This window comes from Thermobia domestica, chromosome 13 (assembly GCF_964235325.1).
Source record: "Thermobia domestica chromosome 13, izTheDome1.hap1.1, whole genome shotgun sequence".
Lineage (NCBI taxonomy): Eukaryota > Metazoa > Arthropoda > Insecta > Zygentoma > Lepismatidae > Thermobia > Thermobia domestica.
In genome coordinates this window covers 185,825,893-185,838,424 of record NC_137466.1, presented here as the reverse complement: position 1 = coordinate 185,838,424, position 12,532 = coordinate 185,825,893, and the positions used below count along the sequence as shown (strand labels likewise).

At 36.6% G+C, this 12,532-nt stretch overlaps 1 protein-coding gene and 1 non-coding gene across 8 annotated transcripts in view; both read right to left on the bottom strand.

The window, feature by feature from the left end:
• LOC145668849 (uncharacterized) overlaps positions 1 to 12,532 on the bottom strand; it is a 276,188-nt gene that overhangs the window by 145,362 nt on the left and 118,294 nt on the right. The gene's annotated exons all lie outside the window — the stretch shown is intronic.
• On the bottom strand, positions 8,983 to 9,056 carry TRNAR-UCG (transfer RNA arginine (anticodon UCG)). Its single transcript has one exon. It is a non-coding gene; the product is annotated as a tRNA-Arg (tRNA).

Sequence of the window (12,532 nt, the reverse complement as noted above, 5' to 3'; positions counted from 1 at the left end):
TCAAGATGCATAAAATAGGTATTGCCAGAATAGAGATAGGATAAATAAGTTACTAGTACTACGACTTTATTAAATAGTTCATCGCGGGACACTACAGTACTGTATTTGGTAAACCCAATATACACATTTGAGAAATTTTAAACTCGTGGCATCTTACATCTTCGTCATATCGAATTGTAATGTAGAATATGAAAGAATATTCTTAAGAAGGAAATTACTTTGGATGGATGTTAGAAATGATACTGCGAAGTGACAAATCATGGATAGAATTAGCTCAAACGGACATAAAATAGCATTAGTATTGCAGCCTGCTAGTGAGTCATCATTTTGTAGTTGTACTTTGTGTATTAATTTGCTTTAATAATATATTAATTTCCATATTTTTTTCTTTTTCTTTAAAATGTGCTGTAATCTGGAAGTAAACTTAAGTTTCGGTAAAAGCATTTTTTAGTGATTTTTTTTAAAGTTAAAGTGTCCTTCTTTCTGATTTTACAAATCTGACAACCCTATTTAGGATTTCCCTTCCAATTAATTGTGAATGCATACTTAATTTAAGGGGACACTCATAAACGGTGTTTCAAATTTCTATTTTCGATGACCATATATAAGAAAACATGTTAAAATTTGGAAATGTACAGCATGTGGAATCATGTACAGCAGAATATACAGGGTGTCCGAGAATTATCTATACAACTTTACGACGTTATATTTAAAGAAGTTATGGTGATATTTACATGCGGTTTGTTGCATTCAATGCAGAAAGTCTTAAAGTTTTTTTTTTTTTCTTTTACAAACGGTTTTGTGCATTCAATGCAGAAAGTCTTACAGGTTCTTCTTTTGTCTTTTACAGGTTTGCAAACAATAAATGAAGATGTGGACACCACAAGAAAAAGCACAGTGTGTTGCCTGGTTCATAGAAACGAAGTCGGAGACTCAGATGCAGCGGAATGTAAGGACCAAGTATGCACGTGATCCTCCAACCAGAGCTACAATTAAAGCTTGGTATAAACAATTCATGGAAACGTGAAGTGTTCTGCACCAGAAAGGAGCTGGGAGACCAAGTACCAGTCAGGAAGATGTGGAAAGAGTGAAACAGGCCTTTGTGCGTAGTCCAACAAAATCTGTTCGCAAAGCGGCGAGAGAATTGAATATGCCCAGGGCTACGGTTCATGATGTTCTTCATAAACGACTGAAGCTGCACGCCTACAAGGTGCAACTCCTTCAGGCCTTATTGCCAACCGACAAACCCAGACGTACTGACTTTGCTTGTTACATAGTGCCCACATAGAGGTGTACTGAACAGGTAAAAAACTTTAAGACTTTCTGTATTGAATGCGAAAAACCGCATGTAAATATCACATTAACTTCTTTCAATATAACGTCGTAAAGTTGTATAGATAATTCTCGGACACCCTGTATAATCATATACTTTTGTACTTCCTAAATTGGTCACTTTCTATGTTTTGCATTAGTTTAACGTTCCAAAATTAATCCCCTAGTTTCAATTACACTATGGTATTAGATAGTGGTAATAAACTTATTCTATGACGGAAAGGACCCAAAGCTTCACAGAAACATTTCATCCACCGGATCTATCATGTGCCAAATCAACGCATTATAGATTGATTATCCATTTCCCCGAGATTTTTGACAGTGCTGTTAAAACTATTCACTATTGGAAAGTTGTTGTTCTAACACTTACTCGAATAATAATAATATCCACAATCGACATACATTTACAGGTGTTAATTTCTGATCAGTAAACAAAAAATCATGTCCAATTAACTTTACTTCTGCATAAATCCTCAACGGTGGATTGTGGTGGATATGTTTCACTTAAATTTTATAGTTTTCTGAAATCAGGGACCGCAATGGCTCAGTGGAAGCCCTCCCCGCTGGTCTAGTGGCTAGCACGTGTGACTTTGGTGTATGAGGTCCCGGGTTCGATTCACGGTGGGAGAGCCTTTGTGATTTTAACTGTCCTCGATGTTTCTGTGTTCGTGTCCCTGTCGTTCTAGGTGATTGGAAAAAGTCAAGTAAACGAGTAAAGCAAGTAAAATTAAGTAATAAATGGTTCAGGTAAGTTACTGAGACACGTTCGATGAATCAGTTAACTTTCAGATAAAAATGTGGTACAGTGTTCACCTCTTATGTATGGGGTCACTGCTTCGATTCCCGTTCGCGCCAAGTGACCTTTGTGCTGGACAAATAACGTGTGCGTGTTTTTTCCGGGGTTCTCCCGTATCCTTCCACTTTCTTCATTCCACCATTGCATTCATTTCTCATCACTGTCTCCTTTAGCCTTGCTGGCATAGCGTGGGACGTAAAACTGAGATTTCATTTTTTTAAAAAATCAGTGCTACATTTTATTGGAGACCTTTATCGAACGGTTCGATTTTTTTAATATGGTGGTCAGAGTAATAATAGCAATCACCCCTTCTCATAATATTAATAACAATAATAGTAATAAGTACGCACACAGGAAAATGACCTAAATTCACATTTTTGATATGGTAGCTTGTAAGAAAATTATCCACAGAAAAGCCAAGAGAATGTAGTACAGAGATTTCACACTGCACTAACTGGTACACGACACCACAATTCGTTAGCGCTTTATGCACTACAGAATCTCTTAGAAAGATCTATTGTAACAAAAGAAAGAATAACAGTTCATGCTGCATTGCACTCAAAAGGACAATAAACATAACAATGTATAAAGACTACACAGAAGGGAGGTATGTGAGAAGAGCGATTTAATTTCGTGAAAGAAGTTACAATTATACACACGCTTCAAGAACTTATAACTACAAGCCTTCGCTACTTTCTATGAAACATTTCGAATATTTGTGACCATAAACACAAGTAGAATAGTTTCAGATTTGCTGAAGTAACCACTATTTTTAATTGTCCTAGATTTTAAAGATTTATCCACAGCCTGAACATATGAACAAAGCTTCAACATCATTAAGTCAGTTCTATCAACACCCACAATTATGTTTTTATTATAGACCAGTAAAGGCCTCGATTCTGTACACAATCCAATCCTATGAATTCAAAGCTCTCGTTCTAATCCCACAGCTTAAACATGCGCTAATTCTAAAATTTCCTGATTCTCTAAACAGTTGCATTTTGCAAAGAATGTAAAGTTATACATTCCTCAGTTCAAAATATGCACTGAATTTTAAAAGCTTCAATTTTCTAAACAATTCAAACCTTCAACGAATGTAAAGCTACAAATCTCTCAGTTCAAAATATGCACTGAATTCTAAAAGCTTCAATTCTCTAAACAATTCAATCCTTCAACGAATGTAAAGCTACAAATATCTCAGTTCAAAATATGCACTGAATTCTAAAAGCTTCAATCCTCTAACCAATTCAAACCTTCAACGAATGTGAAGCTACAAATCTCTCAGTTCAAAATATGCACTGAATTCTAAAAGCTACAAATTCTCTATAGAATCCAATCCTTCAACGAAAACATAGCTACAAATTTCAGACAGAGAAATGTGTTTTGTTTTCACCAGTGTCGACGGCGACATTCTTACTACTGCGCCTATTAGTACATAGATAACTGAGTTCTGCTTATCAATGTCCAAATATATTCGTTATTTTTCTGGGATTATTTGCTGAAAAACTAATAGATGTTACGCTGTTTTTCATTTATTTATTTATTTAAATTTTTATTTACAATAGTTTGTATACACCGAACGTTTCAGTTAAAATGTCCAGTGCGGGTGGAGATAAATGAGTGAAATAAAAAGCAATATAGCAAAATATCAGAATGCGCCATTCTGCTTGCCTGATAAGGGCTCTGGGAGATCATCCCAAAATTTTAAGTGGCGAATATTTATTCCATCACACTGAAAAAGAACAACTTTTGTAAGAACAAGTTTTCGTGTGGGGTATCAATAACTGTTGAGTCCCTACATCGCCAGATAAAACGTCCAATGCTTATTAATCACAAACGGCTGAAGATAATTGACACAAAAAGTAGGATAGGGCGTACTGACTGAAACACACTGTCCTCTCACATAAGGCCCTGTAAAGTTACCCGATGAAAAGTTTAACTAAGAAGGTATGTCATGTGATACAGTACAGAAAAGGCCGTGGAAAAGAAGATTATATTTGTCGGAAAATACTTTTCATTTGGGAGGACAAGGTTTACAGAATGGCCACCATTAACTGTACTACAGTATTCTACATTTTATACCAAATGTCTATTTGGAATGTGAGACAGTAACTTCAATACTCTAATACTTTACTGAATTCCCACTAAATTCAGAAAGATTTATTGTAGCTGTCTCCTAATCCAGAACAACGCTGAACAATCAAGAGTCATCACGAGAAACAGGACTCCGGACCATTCATTATCACGTGCCAAGCATATTAACACAGAGATAAAAGTGTCGTAGCTGGTGCAGATAATCGATAACAGAGAAATATATTAATAAATAAGAATTAACACTGAGAGTTTGTTTCAGAATATCTAAAATTTTAGTGTGGAATAATTTACAAAACAAAGGATAAAAAGAACAAAACCAATTGTACGAAGAATTTTAAAAAATGCAATGGAAGGCGATACCCCAACTGCATATTATTCATTCCATGAAACACCTTTCTGCAAGCAGTCAATGTAGGAGCTATCATACTGACACAATTCCCTGACTATGACATTGTGCAGTTAAGAAGAACTGATTGATACCTGGCAGTTATCTGCAACGGGCTGTAAACAAAAATTAAAAGGGATGGTTGTTTGCCAATTACTTGCAATTCTTTCACGCTGTTTCTAGGCAACTAAGATCATTGACCGCGCTATTCTCAGTGGTGGAATATTGAATCTTTTGTTAAATATAGGTATTCCAGATACTACTACTTTTTTTTTTTTTTTAAATCACGTGTTACAAATCATTCATCATATTACTACGATTACAGAACTATTCTGTATCTGAACTGAATGTGTACGGAAAACAGGAGTTATGTAGGTCACTCCAGAATTGCCTGATTTTTCCAGAGAGGAACCACAAAGATTTTACGATCTTTAGGGAGGAAATAAGGAAAAATATATGATAATCATAATTCACATATAATAAATATACCTTAACAGATATGATTTCAAATAGGCTAGTAACGCAGAAAAATTATAATTAATAATTAAACAAATAAAACACCAAGAAGTATATTAAAATTCTCGGTGGAAACTGATGTACGCGGATTTTACGTTATGATGTGGGTCCTTGTCTCGTGTAGTCTCGATGCTCAAAGGGACACTAAACTCAAATCCAATTGAAGATCTCTGTGCAAGAAGGAGACACCTCCAATTTAACAATATCGTCAATATTTTTTTAAAAAAATGTTAAATATATGTTGTTTTTTTTATTTTAGCCAGAACTTTTTGTAAAGTTAATTTCGTTTTATAGGGGTAAAAGCCCTTCACAAAAAGTTTGGAGGTTTAAAATAAAATAATTTTAAATAGTTTTGTTTCCAATCCTGAAAATACTGTAAAATTGGAGCTGGGGTTGTTCCCTTCTCGCACCGAGGTCCTCAATTAACTAAGTATATTACACAAATCGTCGTTGCCTTTTACTTGTTTTTAAGGAAGATTTTGCATCTCTTAAGAATCCCATATCCTTTTTGTACGTTCAAGAACTCCTTGCAGGATATATCGAAAGTCGCTTATTCTTCTTATTATTTTTATTTTTATTTTATTTATTTTTTTAATAAGTAGCAGTTGAGTCGACTTGAGTGTTTATCATTACACTTTGGTTGAAGAATGCATCATTTGAAATGCTTTTTTTAAAAAACATCGTAGCACTTGAGTCGAGCTGGATTTAAAATAATAATGATATAGTAATTTCAATTCAAATATGCATCTTAAGGAGGTGGAGCTATAAAAGGGATTCAAACAAACCTTTTAAATGTTTTCCATAAATGTATTCTTCCCGTGCGAAGACCGGTTATCTCAGCTAATGTTCAGGAGATTTTAAAACAACAGACATACCAGCCAAAATCTCTTAAGAGTCTTCATCCCGGCGAAATTAAAATAACGCTAATTTTACAGTAATTATGTGATATCTTCAAATAGATAAAAGATAATCGAAATGTGAAACAAGACCGGCCTAAACAATATTATTTTACATGAGATACCGTTATCACGACTCACTTATCTGCTTTCCATTTCGAGCCATTTTGAAAATCGGCATTTATTTTCGCGTTTCTAAACAGCTGAAAACTGAAAGCCACTACGTGGCTTGTGATAACGGTACCTCACGCAAAATAATATTGTCTAGGGCGTTTTTGTTTCATATTTCAATTATCCTTTATCTATTTGAAGATATCACACAATTACTGTAAAATAAGCGGTATTTTAATTTCGCCGGGATGAAGACTCTTAAGTATGAAAATATTTCTGCTATGCATTAACTCATTTAGTGCCATATTTAGATAATTAGGATAGCTTTGAATAAATATTGAGAAGACCACCCAAAGGCCCGTTATAGCGTACATCTTTTTAAAATAATCACACCACCACGTACTTGGAAGACATGACTGCAATGACTATCCCACAAACAAAAAACCCCAACGCTTCTCAACGCAAAACTAAGGTAAGTAAGAAGAGATTCTCCCCGATCTAACATCAGCAAATGGCGTGCGATAAAATAGCATGTGACGCTTCTTGTATCATCTCCGCATGCGCATCTAAAATGGAGAATCGAGGAGAGGGAGAGAAAGAAAGAGAGAATCTTGGAAGAGGGGGAGATTATGGATTGTAGTGCTCAGCACGAAAATCCTTCATCGAGGGATTTCATTTCTCTCCCTCCCACTATTAAAAAAAAAAAGAAATCACAAACGGAAAGCTACGGTACGTACACTGTGAATGTCTCTTCTGCCTACTCCATAGTACATAAGCTAATCAAGACAGATGACTGCAAGCTCCGAGTGTAGGCAGCACATATTACAGTCTTGCGTGCTCTGAGCACGCGCAATCTAATGCTTTTTTTTCCTACACATTTTTTCTTTCTTTTCAACTCCCACAAAGTATGGATCGACAGTACCACCAATATCTAACGTGAACGCGTTTAAAAAAATAAAAATAAAAAAAGAAAGAAAAAACCTCGAGCTAACTAAAAACCGAAATACCATGATGAAAATGTCGGGAAGGAAGGGGGGCTAGAACTCGTAGTCTAATTAAATACATACATGGGTATATATTATATATATTTCACCGGAAAAACTATCTGACGCCTTCGTTTAAATATTCCACACCATGTAGACGTATATTAAAACTCTAACAATATATATATCATATTTTCCTGTTCTTGATAGTATAAAAAACAGGGTGTGTACACATATAGTCTGGAATCAAAACATTAGATTGGGAGAAAGGGTTCTATGAGATGGATATTATATAGTCACATGACTTCAATCCCATGAACTTCATCATGTGCGAATTTTCTAATTGTGAAGTGTATACGTATGGTATGCAAATACTGCATCTGGATTATCTCTGAAAAAGAGCAACCTCATCTGTTATTCTGGATTCTTGTACAATTGTGTTTTTTAATTAGCCAGTCTCTCATTTCACTGATAACTACGCCTCAAAAGATCTTTAGTTTTACTCATAACTATACCCCCAAAAAATCCTAATTTCACTCACTCATAACTACATCTTAAAGGTTCTTTCATTCCACTCACAACTACATCCCAAAAGATCTTTCATTCCACTCACAACTACATCCCAAAAGATCTTTCATTCCATTCACAACTACATCCCAAAAGATCTTTCATTCCACTCACAACTACATCCCATAAGATCTTTCATTCCACTCACAACTACATCCCAAAAGATCTTTCATTCCACTCACAACTACATCCCAAAAGATCTTTCATTCCACTCACAACTACATCCCAAAAGATCTTTCATTCCACTCACAACTACATCCCAAAAGATCTTTCATTCCACTCACAACTACATCCCAAAAGATCTTTCATTCCACTCACAACTACATCCCAAAAGATCTTTCATTCCACTCACAACTACATCCCAAACGGTACGTGACGTTTTGGCGCCGCCGTTTGGGCGCGGACGTTTGGGCCCCGCCGTTTGGACACTGGACGTTTGGGCGCGAAGCCATTTGGGCGCCAGACGTTTGGGCGCGAGTTAAATTAAAAAGTCATTATGTTAGGCGCTGAGAACTAAGTTCGAATCAAGATATCACAAGGTGTCTACTGTAGTGGAAGTCCTTGAATTATACTGGATTTTGTTTTACATGCTAGAAATACTGGAATTTGAAAATTCTAAAAACTGAATTAACAATTACATTTTGTAAATTTAAGTTTCAACCAAAGTTAAGTATGCTTTTTATTTGATAACTTTTCAAGCCAAAGGTAAGTAGACCAGACTAGATATGATTGACTGCATTACGTACATAGTGAGCCTATTCCATTAAAAAACTTAAAGCAGGACTTCTACTGTAGTTATGCAATAAGTGTGAATGTCAAACACATTTCTAGTGGCTAAATGACCAATATATGTACACTTAACTATTATTTTTCACTTTGAAATCGTTCTTTTTTTTTCTTCTTTCGCCACTTTCTTTAGTGCAGATTAAATGCTTACAATGGGACGAAAAAAAAAAGTGTGTTAAGTTTTGATTTTTATATTGGAATGTTAATAAAAAAAGTGATACCAGAAATACTTACAGTTCCTAAACTCAATGTCTTAGACACCCTGTATTAACAGCTTTCCCTCAACTCGATTAGGATTTTTAGATTTCTGGGCTCTCGGCATGTAAGGCCATTTAGCCCGTAACGTTTGAGGGGGCACACTATCCGGGGAAAACAAAGGAAGAAAGGATTGGGGAAGGAAGGAAGCGGCCTGGACCTATAAATTAGGTACCAGCCCAGCATTTGCCTGGTGTGAATGAGGAAAACCTCATTCAGGGTGGCTGGCCTGAAAGAGCGTGTTACACTTTTTCGACCGAGTGCCCCCACCGGGAATCGAACCCGGGACCGCTCGCACCGAAGGCGAGAGCGTTAGCGACTACGCTACGCAGGGCCACATCTCTCAACTCAAGTGCGTGGAAATCTTTTATTGGTAGTTCTTTATTGGACTTAAGGAAGAGTTTGGCAAACGTAATACGAAATAAAGCAAATTTTAATATTCATAAGTATGTAATTATTAACTTTTTTAAAAAATACAAAAATTAAATCAATATGTTTTAATTAACATTAAGAAAATTAATAACATTTCGTCTGATTCCTTCATTTCCTAGCTTTCTTATATAATACAAAAATTAGATCAACATTAGATCAGAAGTACAAGAATCGTGAACAAGCGAAAAATCAATCCATGACGAGGTTAGGCAACAAATGCCACAAACGCATTAAACTATTTAATTTAGATGAATAAATAAGATAGAAAATAGATAAGGATATGTATATATCTTGATTCGCGCTTAGTATTCAGTGCCTAGCTTACTTTATATTTCGTAAATTGTGATTTTTACTATGTACCTCGCGCCCAAATTCTGGCGCCTAAACGGCTTCGCGCCCAAACGTCCGGCGCCCAAACGGCAGCGCCGAAACGTCCGCGCCCAAATGGTGGCGCCCAAACGTCCTGTCCCGATCCCAAAAGATCTTTCATTTCACTCATAACTATATCGCGAAAGATCTTTCATTCCACTCACAACTACATTCCAAAACGTTTTTTCATTTCATTCATTACTACACTCCAAACGTTCTTAAATTTCGATCATAGGAACGTCTCAGGTCTTTCATTTTACCTATAATTCACGTAAGTACTCAGTAAAGTAAAGATTTTACGTTTCATGCTTAACTAAATCTCGAAAGGTCTTCCATCTTTAGCCACAATAACATTATATTAATTGAAATCAAACTTACGTCACATTCACATGGACATTTGCAAGTCACTTTTTATTAGGATGTGATCAAGCTTTCGTAGTCCTCTCCTGGTTGAGTGGTTTGATTCTCGGTAGATGTACTTGACTTGAATATAAATCCAAATAAGTGTCCCGGATCTCACTTTAGGCAACAGAGATCCCGTCTTATATAGCTTCAGTCCTGGAAAGGGGCTTTATCTCTGTAGCAAACCATTTACCCTTTCTAACATATGAGGCTGGAAGGCTGTACTAAATACAGAACAAAGTGTGATTACTAAGTCCAAGAGCAAGGCTAGGGTTGCCAGATCCTTTCCTTTGTGGTTCATAAGGGTACAGAGAAAATTAAATCTAAATAGTTGGGCTTTTGGGTTAATTTAGGAATTAGGATTACATACCCAAGTATACAAGAACAGTATTATGCCTGTAACATTCTTCAGCACTGACATCATAAAGTACCAAATTGTCATTTCTTTTGACACATCTGGGGACCACGGTGGCTTTAGAGCGATCACCTCTGGTACATGGGGTTCTTGGTTCACTCCCAGCTCGCACCAAGATCCCAGCTCGCTGAACTTTGTGGTGGACAAACACCGTGTGCGTGAGTTTTCTAGGGTTTCTCATCTTTACCGTCTTCTTTAGCCTCACTGGCATAACCGTGGGGCATAAAACCTTAATTTCGTTTCATTTTTGATACGTCTTTAAACTCAAACTAACAGGACTGCTATCTGAGAGAGTGGCGTCAGGTTCAATCCTTGGTGCAGGTTTTAATCGTCATGCGCAAATATTATATATAGCCCATTCGAAAAACAAAGATATGTTCATGCACAAAAAATTAGGTGCCATGGACAACGGAGTAAGTCCTTGGGGCCCATTAACCTTGTTAATATAAAGAAAATCGTAGACTCGCAGTGAAATAGCTATTGTATCAACACTGTTCATTGAAAAGTCATGGTTTACAGTTCATTCTCTTCAGCATGAAACAAGCTTTCTAGAGGTGCTATGGGGCCTATAATGTACCTGAACAGGAAAAATTGAGAGGATGTCGAGAAAATTCCCTTTAAAAATCCACCCCACCCCACCTCCATCAACTTTTGAATCCTTCTGGAGTGGCCACAGGTAAAAGCACACAATCCAAATATATATCGAAAAATACTATAGGGGATAAGAAATATTTGTACCAAGTTTTGTTTTGATAGACGGAATAGGTATGAGTGGAAAACGTGTATTGGTATACAAGCTTTTCCCCTCATACAGTATCTATTCCGTCTATCAATACAAAACATGATACAGTTATTCCTCCCTTTATGCACACCGCTGTTCAGAAATACCAGTAAATATCAATCTATACAAATCGAATAATCATATTTTTGATGAATTTGAATAATTACTCGAATAACAGTGAAAAGGAAAATTATTCAATGTGACAGAACTTTCATATAAAAGATTTCTTTGTAGCTGTAAAATGGAAGATGGAAGTTCAGGTTCGCCCTTAACAACGGTCCATGGACAAGAGATATGTTTGGTATCACCACAGAACAAACACAGAGGACTAGAGAAATAATCAGAAGAAGAAGAAGAAAAAGAACAAAGCTCTCGTGTACATAACACACAACCATTGATGATACGGCTCCCCTGCCTTTACCCCGCTTCACCAATCGCGTGTTGCCATGGGGATATCAGGAACAGAGAGCCTGAGGTGTCAAAGCACAACAGAAAAGATGCCTGTGTGTGACGTCATTGATCAATAGGCTGAAGGGACAGAGGCCACCCGGTCGGGATTCAATTCATCGCAGACCATATCATTCGTTCGTCGTTCTAGCCATACTTTTTTATTTTCTTTTTCTCTCCTCCCACTCATACGCTAAGTTATTTGTTTATTAACAAGATCAAACCAAACTTTTGACGGAACAAAGAGGCTAGGCAAAAAGTCATGCTTCTTCAGAACTTGCTTTGTTTATATACAGTGAAACGTATTTTAAACGGAATCTATATTCAGCAGAAACCGCCTTTAACGTAACGATTGTACCATTCTTTTTTTTAAAATCCATCTATTAATATCTTAAACCGAAGCAGTGGGGAAGGGAGATGGTAGGTCAGTGGCGGAGCCACCTCGGGTCCTTGGTTCGATCTCAGGTCGACTGAATTTGTAGTGGACAGTATCGTGGCTGTGGGTTTTCTCGTGGCTTTTCCTGTTTCCTATTTCATTTTCATTCTACTAACTCTTCCATTGTCACTTTTATCAATAATTTGCTGTATAGTCCACACAGTTATTCGTCTTTCAGATCTCATTAAATAATCTAAATTATGGGCACTTTGTCCGTCCCTAGAGATCTCACCAGCCAATAATACTTCAATTGTGTCAAACTACTTTTAACTCCATGTAGACTAAAATGCTTCTTTTATTTCATTTGCGGCTGATTCGATTGTATTGATAAGCGGTTAGCGTACGCGTCTTTTGGCGTGGAAGACCCGCGTAAAATTACTGGCGGAGGTTCATGTGGTTCGGATTCTACGTTAATCGGTGGGTTCACATCTCATATAGCCTCGCTACTGAACATGACGTTAACATCAACTCAACTCGACTGTATAGATAAGCCTGCAAGTGATTTTTGTTTCCTATGTCTTCGCTTTCC